The sequence below is a fragment of the Quercus suber genome, unplaced genomic scaffold, assembly GCF_002906115.3.
Source record: "Quercus suber isolate HL8 unplaced genomic scaffold, Cork oak 2.0 scaffold_78, whole genome shotgun sequence".
Classification (NCBI taxonomy): domain Eukaryota; kingdom Viridiplantae; phylum Streptophyta; class Magnoliopsida; order Fagales; family Fagaceae; genus Quercus; species Quercus suber.
Genome location: NW_027069543.1, coordinates 628,217 through 640,404, shown reverse-complemented (window position 1 = coordinate 640,404; position 12,188 = coordinate 628,217). Strand labels below are relative to the sequence as shown.

The following is a 12,188-nucleotide window of genomic DNA, read 5'->3' as shown; positions in this document are numbered from 1 at the left end:
AGAAGAATAAGCCTTCATAAATAAATAAATAAACCTTCCATTTTTACATTACTTTTGCGTAAAGTTTACCCACACATAAGGTCCCATTTTAAATGAGAATTCACTTCCACTTTTTGGCTATATCATAGGGGTAATTACACTCTTCTCTTTTGAGTTCAAAATTACAATACAAATTATAAGGGTAATTACACACTGTTTTTTTGAGGTTTGGGGGGAATGACACTCCACCCCAATCTAGAAGGAAAAATACACTCTCCCCTGGAGGTTTGAAGAAATTAAGGTTATATTCTATAACAATTTTTGTTTTCTATTTTCAAAATCTTGTTTTTGGGAATATAAAGAAAAAGCAATTTTCTTGTATTTTTTAAATAAAAAACATGTTTGGTTAGTTGAAATTTAAAAGATAGTTTTTTTTTTTTTTAAAGTAAAATATGTTGTTACTAGGATTTGAACCCTAACGCTAACTCATTAAATGAGACAAATTCATTAAATTAAATACATGTTTTTATTAACTTTTGAAAATTAGAAACTGAAAACAGTCTTTCGCATGTTTTCAGTTTTCTTCAAAAATTAAGTTTTGAGAATAATTTGTTGTTTTCTGTCCATTTTGGGTTACCAAACAAGTTTTTTAGTCTCAAAAATAGAAATTTGTTTTTGAAAATATAAAATAAAGGGAAAAAACGGTTACCAAACATACCCTAATATTCTCCCCTTCTGTTTATATTAATAATGAAATATTATAATTTTTTATAATAAAAAAATTCAGAAGTTAACCACGGTTAGTAAAAAAATTACTGATAAATTTAGAATAAAAATGCAAAATTTATCAACCACCAAAATACTTGCAATGACAAATCTCTCTATAACTCATTGTAAAAATAAATAATAAGAAGAAGAAAAATTCATACTTAATATTTTAAAATACACTTGTAGAAATAAAGGGCTCATATATAAGTATTGGACCATGGGTCGTGCCTGAGGATGTCAAATAACCCAAGGACAGGTAAATACTAACGAAGACATATAGATTAATGGGTCGTGGAAGAGATCTGGTCATAAGGAGCTGTGGACGTTGTCCGAGGAGAAACACCTCATCAGTAGAGCAAAGTAGAGGTCAAATGGTCCGACCATCCATCAAGAACAAAGCAATGAGCAATCGTGCTTGAAATGATAAACGCCAGAGAGGGATGAGACAAAAGAGAGTTAAGAAATATCTAAGAAGAAAGCTACTATCACCGCATTGAATGCTCTGCATCTAACCCCCTAGCCACATTAAAGTGGAGGTGATACTTGAACAGTAACTTTCAGTCTTATAGTTACCCCCAAAGACTTCAGGAAAGTGCTGATAGGACAAGTATCAAAACCAGTGATCTGATCTACACGTGGAGGGTTGAGATGAAAGAAGGAAGAAGAATATAAAGGGGAAAAACCTCATTACAAGGGGATCATCAGAAAATCTAAGAAAAAAGCATTTGTATACTCAAGAACTATAATTTTGTATAAGTCTGAGAGAAATATATAAGAACAGACCATCCTCGGACTTGACCGAGGAGAACTTTTCTTGCATAAAACTGTTTGTTTTATTCTTTCCAGTAACAACTAATCTATTGTGATCACTGTCGACTTAATTCATTGAAAGTTTATCTTCAAGCTCACTCTCTAATAAATTAATTGTTTCGGCTCTTTGGGCCCTTAACCCACCATTTGGGCTTTGAGAGCACAACTTGTCCTTACAACACTTTAATTAAAAATTAAAAATTTTAATTTTGAAATGGAGGATAATTTTTTAAACCTGCTCTTAAGTAAATGACATGATAGTAGTAGTAAATAAAGATGGTCATAGATCGGGTATATCCAAACCTGATTCAAAAATTTTACCCATGGATACTCGATTCACTTACCCGATTAGCACCCTTACCCGATTGTTACCTAGCTCTTTTATCCATGGATACCCGAACCTAATTTTTTGGTTTTTCTTTTTTTCTTTTTTCTTCTTTCTTTTAGTGATGGAATTTTAAACTTACAATAAAGGGGAGAAATTTGTCTATAATGCAAATATTTTGATAGTTATATGCTAAATTATAGTATTGGACTAAAGCCTCTGTTTCTTTTTCCCTTGAATGAAGGCCATAAGATTTATTGCTTCCTTTTGCACAACAATTTGCTTTGTCATTCCCAAGCAATATCCAATAAACCTTTTATGCAAAGAAAATCATTCCAAAATGTTTTGACCTATTTAGATGGGATTTGTATGAAGAAAAATCAACAAAAGAAGAATGCATAAAATTCTATATTTTCCTGATCTATAATTCATGTGTAAATACATAGTGAGATATATACAATATTCTAGAACTCTATAAAAGGTAGACTCCTAGTGTCATGGGATTATATATGTCAAAAGAGATTTAATTGCCCATAGACTTTGTGAGGTATTCAACAACCAATTCCATGATATTTGCACTGAACTCTGTAAAGGTAGACTCCTAGTGTCATGGGATTATATATGTCAAAAGAGATTTAATTGCCCGTGGACTTTGTGAGGTATTCAATAATCAATTCCATGATATTTGCACTGCCATTAACGTCTTAAATATTGGAGTTGCTTGAAAATTGAAATATCAAAGCTCCTGCTAATATGGGAATTTTTTTCCTTATTAGCAAATTTCCCTTATCAAAAATTTCCTTAATATTGTACAATATAATTGACCTAATCTATATATCTATATATATTATATAATAATAGGTGAAACTGAGAGAAACTCAAATTAGAATTCCAAATTAAAGTTCCAATTTTGCGCCATGTGCCCTAAATTATTTATTCTTAAAGAGTTTTATTTCTTAGTTTTAGAATCAAATGTGGGATCACATCATAAATATTCATCCAAGTGAGTTATTATTAAGTACAAAAACCAAGAGTCTAGAATAAATAAATAGTTAAAAAAAAATGCTTCACAATAATTTTTTTTTTTTTTAAATGGACAATTTACATTTTATACCTAATACTATCCTTACAATTTTTTTTAAAGAGTAAACAAAATATAAAAATGATTATCAATAGTATTTAAATTATATATATAGAAATTATATTATGCATCTCATTGTATATTTTTAAGTGTATCCATGCATATACATGGATACACTTAAAAATATACAATGAGATGCATAATATAATGCATGGGGTTACAAGCCAGTATATAATAATAGGTGAAGTTGAGAGAAACTCAAATTAGAATTCCAAATTAGAGTTCCAATTTCGCGTCATGTGTCATAAATTATTTATTCTTAAAAAGTTTAATTTCTTAATTTTAGAATCAAATTTGGGACTACATCATAAATATTCATCCAAGTGATAGCTATTAAGTATAAAAACCAAAGAGTCTGAAATAAATGAATCGTAAAAAAAAAAAAAAAACACACCATGAACAATTTACATTTTATACCTAATGTATGGTCACAAATTTTCGGCCCAAGTCCAAAGAAGGATTGGGTAATGGTTTAATAAGCCTAATACAATAAATTTGTAGAAAATGATATAAAGAGCTGGGCCTTAGTGAATTTTAATAACGGCTAGTACGGATTTAAAAGAGGAAAATGCAGGAAAGACATATAAGAATGAACGAAACTTCATCCGAGAAGGCAAATTATGATATCAATCAATAAAACTGATTATCAACCCAGTTATGAATGCTACAGTAATCCTTTTCTCTTTTCTTTTTCTTCTCTTTTTCCCCTCTTTTCATGGGAGAACTTTCACAATATATAGTTTCTTCCTACCCATCTTGATCCTACACTTGTCCATCATCTAAGCCTTCGCTTGAGTATATGTCCCATCAGGCACTTTCTCTGACTTTCTGTGAGTTGTAGTGGTTGTAATTTCACTGTTTAGGGGTTTTTTCCACATAAATGCGGCCAGAAAAATAACTGCAGTGCATTTCATGTGGTGGTAACAGTTTTTCCCTTAAATATTTTTGGGTTCTTATCGCTTCTGTACGTGCATGAGGATCATCCTTTTCGTGGAAATTCCCTGGAAGGTCACTTAGATTGTTGACATACAGAGCTGATCAATATTTACCATATCCGAGAAGTACCTTCTCCTCGGACCATCCTCCTCCGCTCCCTTTTTGTGTGGTTTCAAACTTGGGGCTTCTCTTAATTACTTACCCCTCCTCGAACACGCCATGTTCCCAAATAAGGCCCAAGGCCTAATATATGAATTTTTGGGCCCTTCTCCCTACACCTAATAATATCTTTACAAATTTTTTTTAGAGTTAATAAAATATAAAAATGACTATCAATAGTATTTAAATTATATATATATATATATATATATATATAATAATTATATTATGCATCTTATTGTATATATTTAAGTATATCTATGCATATGCATGGAGTTACAAGCTAGTATATATTAATAAGTAAAATTTAGAGAAAATCCACTTAGATTCTACAATTGAAGTCCAATTTTGTGCCATATGTCCTAAATTATTTATTTCTAGAGAGTTTTGTTTCTTAATTTTGGAGCCAATTGTGAGGCTATATCATAAATACTTATCCAAGTGAGTTATTGAGTACAAAAACCAAAGAGTCTCGAATTAATGAACTATAAAAAAAATAATAATAATAAAAGTGCTTCACAATATCAAAAATTAAGAATTCATAATTTTATTATTATTTTAAATATAGATAATTTACATTTTCTACCTAATAATTTTTTACTTGATTTTCTAAAAAGTTAATAAAATATAAGAATGACTATATATCAATAGTGTTTTAAATCATATATATATATATATATATATATATATAATTATACTATGCATCTTAATGTATATTTTTTAAGTATATCAGTACATATACATAAAGTTACAAGATAATTTATGTAATAGAAGTTATATAAGGAAAACTGGAAAAGACTTTTGTTGGACTTATTTGTTTGAAAACTTTCTACCTTACCCTAGAGAGGAGAAGTGGTAATGATATCCTTGTTGTATTGCTAAAACTTAGGGAGAAGAATAAACCTTTATAAATAAATAAATAAGTAAACCTTCCATTTTCACATTATTTTTGTTGGGTTTAGCTTACTTTCAATACTTTTTTTAATAAGAAGCTATCACATTATCTACTAATTAAATAAAATGTGGAGATTAAAACCTATTACCACTTGTCATTGTATATGTAAAATAAAATGACATATCCAGTTAAAAAAGTACTAAAGGTAATCTAAACCCATTTTTGTTTAACATTGACCCACGCATGAGGTTGTTTTAAATGAGAATTCACTTACTCTTTTTTAGCCTTTTAATTGTTCCTACCTAAATAAATTATAGTTTTCAAAGTAATTGTAAATTTAAAATCACATTAGTTTTTAGCAACTTTGAATGTTTAGCCTTCGCAGGGTAACAACTTTGAATATAAATTTGATCAATTTGATAGTTGACTTGTTAATCTTGGTAATATATTGTAGTATAAATAACAATTACCATTTTCTAGAAAAAAAAAAAAAAAAAACTGCCAAATTAAGGATTCGTTAGAAAACAAATGTATAATAGGCGGAAAATTAATATACTGTTTGTAGCATTTGAAAATCATTTTAATGGTCATAATGCTATGAGAATCAACTGAGAGTAAATACTAAATAGTCTATATTGGTAACATGGTAGCTAACGTTTATATATTTATTTTTGGCAAAAATGCAAAACTGACCCTCTAACCTTTAATCTTTTTCATTTCAGTCTTCTAACTTTCAGTTTTGTCAATTCAATCCTCTAACTTTCAATTTTTGTTAATACAAGATTCTGTTAAACCCCAGTTATGAGCTGCCGTTACTATTTTCCTTCTTCTTCTTTTTTTTTTTCCTCTTTTTTTTTTTGAAAAATCTGTTAAAAAAAAAAAGTTCCTCGACTTCATCTTCTCTCTCTCCAAGTCTATTTGCTCCCACAAACTCTCCGACCCTTACCGCCAATCCGAAACCATCAACTCCATCATCTCCATTCTTGAAACCCTAATCCAATGGATCGACGAAATCCCTTCAGCTCAACAATCCTCTCGCTACGGCAACCTCTCCTACTAGACCTGGCATAGCCGCCTCACCGAAACCAGCGATTCGCTGATGCTCCAGTACCTAATGGCCGATCTCCAATTCGCCATGATCGATATCGTCCCTTACTTCATCGATAGCTTCAGGAACTCAAGCCGAATCGATTACGGTACTGGCCACGAGACCAACTTCGCGGCGTGGCTGTACTGGTTGGCTCGATTGGGAGTCATCAAGGAGGAGGATTACCATGCCGTGGTAGCAAGGGTCTTTGTGAAGTACCTAGAATTGATGAGGAAACTGCAATTGGTTTATTGCTTGGAGCCTTGCTAGTTCTCATGGCCTTTGGGGCTCGATGACTATCATTTCTTGTCGTTTGTCTTCGGCTCGTTGCAGGGGAAGGGGAATGATGTCGTCGTTCCCTTAAATGTGTGTGTGTGTGTTTTTTTTTTTTTTTTCCTTTTTTACATATTTTTTCTTTTTTAATTCAGAAATTTAAAAAAGAAAAAAAAGAAAAAAAAAGGGGAAAACGGTGTCATTTCAGTGATATTAACATCAGTCAATAACTGGAGTTTAACGGAATCCTACATTGACAAAAATTGAAAGTTAGAGGACTGAATTGACAAAACTGAAAGATAGAGGATTGAAATGAAAAAGAGTGAAAGTTAGAGAGTCAATTTTGCATTTTTTTTTTCCTTTATTTTTTGTCATTTTTTTAAAACCATTTTTGGTAATTAACTGACTTGTTCATAATGCTATGAAAAAAAGAAAAAAGAAAAACCTTTGAACAAGTCACTATTGAGTATTCAGTACCTTTTTATTTAATCAAGTCAGCCATTAAAAATTTCACAAAATCAAGTTCATGGAAATTTTCCCCCTTTTTTATTAATTTCATTCTATGTTATTGTTTGTTGCTCCTAAATTTAGTGGCAGAGTTAATAAATATATATATTTTTTTAAAAAAAACTACATATAACATCATAACTGCGCTTGTACAGCATTTTTTTTAAATTATAAGCTAACGGGTCGGATTCGGGTAATACCTGAACCCGACCCGATAAATTCGGGTTCTAGGTAACACCTAACTCAATTAAATTTATCCATGAATTATCGAGTAATATCTGAAATTTTGGATAAGGTCAGGTAGAGTTATTATTAGCATTAGATATGGTCATTCACTAGTACACACCATTTTTAATATTAATTGAACAAATTGGTCGATCGGATGTCAAGGGAGGAAAAGTGTTTTTTTTTTTCCTTCAATTTTGGGGTGAAGTAGGGTTGTTCGTAGTGCAGTTTTTGGCCATTTTTTGCACCGCACTTTGTGATCCAGTTTAGGCAAAACCATAACTGTATCACATCTCATTTTTGCAGTCACATATGCGGTGTAGTGCGGTTTAGAGTTAACGAAAATCATAATTGTACCGCACCTCATTTTTGCGGTCACTTGTGCGGTGCAGTGTATAAGATGTAGTTTGAAACCAATATATATTTCAAATTTTAGGTTTTTCCTACCTAGCAAAAAACTAATTTTCCCCTTTGTTTTGGGCCAAGTTTTAAAATATTGCGCTAGTTTTTTTTTGGTTAGCTTTCCTAATCAACACTTGCAAGAATTATTAAATTTTTTTTTTTGAAACCAGGGTTATTAAATTATTAATTAATAATATATTTAATATTAAAAAATAAATATATTAATATATAGAGAAGGTGCAGTACGGTGCGGTTTATGCGGTTTTTTTATTATAAAACTGCAAACTATACTGCACCATGTAATGCGGTGTGGTGCGATGCATTGTTACTTATAGTGCGATGCGGTTATGCCATTTTGCAGAAAATTTTAGTTCGATTTTTACTGTTTGTGCGGTTTGGTAAACACCCTCAAGGTAAAGTGTCATTTTTTCAAGAAATAATTGTAATTACCGTATATTATAAATTTGATTTAAGCAACAGTCTATTAGATGGGCCTACGCCCGGATCAAGGTCAAATGGGCCAGCTATATGTTAAATAGTTTTATTACAGGAGTGGTGGATCATTAAATTGGTCCGCGTTGCAATTTTTTAATAAGGCCGAGACTCGTGGTGGATGATGGGCTATATATATTGGTCTTACACAATCAAATTTTTTTTTCCTCTATGAATATTTCATAACCTTAATTCCTTATGAAAACCACTATGGCAGAAGAACTTAACAGTTTGACACTCTTAAAATAAAATAAAATAAGTTGCCTCCAGGAAAGCCTACAATTGGCTGTAAATAGGTTTATAAGATCAAAACTCAATTTAATGCTACAATGAACGGACAACTTTAAGGCTCATCTTGTAGTTAAAAAGGTTTCAACCAAAAGTATGGCATTGATTATGAAATATTTTCCTTAATTGCTAGACTAACCTTTTTTTCATTCCATCCTTGTTGAGATTGTTGCCTATTGTCGGTCTCTCTTTCAATAGAAAAATATATTTGGTATCAAATGATACAATGTCAACAGTATTAAAATCTAATAAATAAAAGATATATTTTTTTAAAATAACTACCATTTTTACTCACATCTCTCCTTTATTAGAATTTGATACCAATTATACAGTATCATTTGATACAAAAAAAAAATATATATATATATATATAAATATATATTTCCCTTTCAATGGATGTCAATATTATGCTCCTTAATAGCATCTTAACCAAAAAAAAAAAAAAAAACTACAGGCAATCTCCTCTTGACTATGAGCACCCCTCGAATACCATATATTGGCGTATGTAAGACATATATGGCCTAAAAAAAACTCTTCAGGCCTAGTTTGCCAAATTTAGGGTGAGTTTGGTTCAGCTTTTTGAAACTGGATTTTTTGAAAAAGTTGGGGTTTCAAAAAGTGCGCTATGAAACTGGGCTTTTTTAAAAAGCTGAGTGTTTGGTAAAAACTAGTAAAAAGTACTTTTTGAAAAAGTTGAATGTTTGACTAGTACTTATAAAAGAGGCGGTTTGAGTTATAAATTACCAAAAAGGGCAATGTATATATAAGAGAGTTCATTTCATACTTAAGTCAACTACTTAATAATACTTACTCAAAAAAAAAAAAATTAATAATAATAATAATAATAATAATTGTAAGGACACAATTTGAGTTCTAAGCCCAAAAGTTAAAAGGATCTGGGCCCGAAGAGCCAATACAATGAATTTGTAGATAATGAGTTGGAAAACTAGCTCTAATGAGTTAGGTAATGATTATAGTAGGTTCAGATGACAATAAAGTAAAAGTGGATTGGTTGTATTTAATGAAAATCGTCCTCGGCACAGTCCGGGGAGATTAGTTCTTGTATATAATTCTTAGAATTGATTACAAGTACAGTTCTTATTACTACAGAGCATTCAATGCGGTGGTAGTAGCTTTCTCTTTAGATATTTTAAGACTTCCCTCTATCTTGTGCTTCTGTGATGCTTATCCATATCAATAGAATCTCATGGAATGTTGCCCTAGATGGTAGACCACCCCTTGGGACCTCAGCTTTGCTCAGCCGAGGAGGCATTCATCCTCAGACCACCCTCATAGACCTTATGATCAAAACTAACATCTTCACTTACTAACACAGACTCCTCTGATAATGTTCACCCCTCATCGGACTACTTCATGTCCTCGGATTGGGCCTCTGACCCAATATATACATAGATATATATTACTGGGCCTAACACCCCTATAATAGCTCTTCGAAATTCTCCTCTCTGGCTCCTTAGGAAGAAAGGAGGATTTCGATGTTACTATAGTGACCCCGTACCTTATCACACATCATCCCTATCTGTGCAGGTATCTTTTTAACGGCCTAACGCACACTTTTGACGCTTTGGCATTCGAGAAGGGCCTTCATTAAATTCTTGCAGCTCCATGTTCCCCACATTCTACGGTGTGATGCGGATCCAACGGCTGAGGATTTTGTTGGAACTCAGGCGGGAATTTTCCCACTTGTCACTCTCTTTTTGATATAAATATTACCCAAACACACTTCATTCATCTCGCTTTAGCACTCACACACGAACTTGTGTACTTATTCAATTTACTCGTGCCCTCACACATACCAAGAGCCAGTCCAAGGATAGTTTTCTTCTTCGTGTAAGTTTTTATAAACCTTTCCATTTACTTTTGTTTTGTTTTTCTTTTCTCCGTGTCCTTTTCTCCTCGGTCTCTCTATTTCTCCGTACCTTCTTAGTACCTTCAACCCTCCTTCTCCTTCAAGAATGGGTAGATTCGCTTATCTGGTAGACTCCGATGAGGGTATAGAGAGCTTTAGAGCGCAGTATAGGGTTTCGCCAAGAGTGTTCATTAGGTATTGTAAGGAAGGGGAATGGTAAGAAAAGGTAAGAGGGAGAAGTGGTAATCCCGATAATTGCCTTTATAAAGGGAGGGATGAAAATCCCCATGGGTATCGACACTAGCAATTACCTTAAGGCTCACAAATTAGCTCTCACCCAATGTGCCCCACACATGTTTAGTATCTAAGGTAGCGATGATGCCCTCAACAAGAAAATGAGCTTAGGCCTTACCTAATCACGATGTCATCTGGGTCTGTAACCTTCACCACCTAAAGGGACAGGGGTATTACTTAACAACTAGGTACCTCGAAGTCAAACTTATCTCATGCCTTCCTGATTCCAACAAAGGCATGAACAAGGACTTCCTGATCATTTTGGGGGAGTGGCACGATGGCTTCCCCTGCCCGATGAGAGAGGGGCAGCCAAGTGGGGTTTTAGGTTTAGGTCAATTATTTCAAAGTCACCTTGTTTTCCTTTTGACATATTTTGCACCCATTTACTTAAGTTTATGCTCGCAATTGAATCTTCTCTTTTAACTGGTGCCATTTTTTGCTGACGATGTTTTCTGTTTTCTAAATGATTTTGCAGATAAGAACACTACTGTTCCAAATTTCGATCTTGTCAATAAGTCGTGCTTAGACAAGATACTGAAAGCCAACGTATTCATCCACAGCGACAGTCAGCTTAGAGCAGCATACTTAATACTCGGATACACCCTACTTTCATCAAGCTTCCAGGCACTAAAGTTCATGATCAAGGCAAAAGACCCTTGCCTACAACAAATAGACGTAGTTGTACCTGGCTTCCTCAACCCAGGTCTGGGACCCAAAGGCATACTAAAAGTAGAACCCATCTTTTAGTACAAAGTCGAGGATGCAGCCACCCCACACAGCTAGCTACCACAGAAGAAAAAGAAAAAGAAGAAGGAGGAGTGGTTGAAGTGTCCAATTCCAAGGACAATTTTAAGGTCTTCAACCAACCTTAATCTCCTGAAGAATTCACTAGTGATTTTAGTCACCTGCCTCCTGCCAAAGTAAGCCTAATGCAAGGAAACCTTCCCCTGCTAGAAGCCACAGGAATACAGCACAAACCCAGAGCTAGTCTCCTAGACGTCATGGAGTCTTAGGTTGGGAGTAAGGCACCGGAGAAGACTACTCAGGCGAAGCTCCCCTCCTCCATCCTCTCTGCCTCCCTGGCATGATCCTGCGAACCACAAGAGAAAGCAGGATGAAAGAGGTCTCGAAGCAGTGGAATGAGGGAAGGGCCCCTCCCCAAGGAGACTGAGCACCAGAAGGGAAGTAAACAGGCCAAGGTAGCCCAGACCTTGGCAGATAAAAGAGCTAAGTCTCAAATAGGGGTCCCTGCCTGGATGCCCGCTCTGGTGCTAGACGACGCCCCTTGCCTGCTGATGCTTTAATTAGAAATTTCTAGCAAAGGAAGGCTGGATAAATGGCCGATGCGATGGAGTAGGCCCTATTACTGCCTGAAGATATGGCCGATTTAAGGTCATTAAGGAAGCACGAGGTCATCCTTAGTTTAAAGAGAGACCTTACTCTGGTAAGTCTACTGTCTACTCTGCTTTTCTTTTATCATAGTAATAACCTTTCTTCTTTTAATACTTGTACTTATATTTTGCTGATTTTATTATTACCCCTTTTTTTTTACAAGGCTGTCCAGGCTACCCACAGAGCTGAGGAAATTGTCACTAGCTCTCACAAGGCAATGAAGGAAGAGGAGTGTAGGTGCGTTGTCGTTGTGAAAGCTTTTGAACTAGCAGAGAAGAAGTCTCAAAACCTTAATGCCAAGCTAGTTAAAGATGATTAGGACAAGAAAAGCGCCGAGGTCGCTTT

General features: G+C 33.8%; 1 pseudogene; it reads left to right on the top strand.

The window, feature by feature from the left end:
* Positions 1 to 5,188: 5,188 nt before the first annotated feature.
* LOC111997041 (uncharacterized) lies at positions 5,189 to 11,198 on the top strand (annotated as a pseudogene).
* The last annotated feature ends 990 nt before the right edge of the window (positions 11,199 to 12,188 follow it).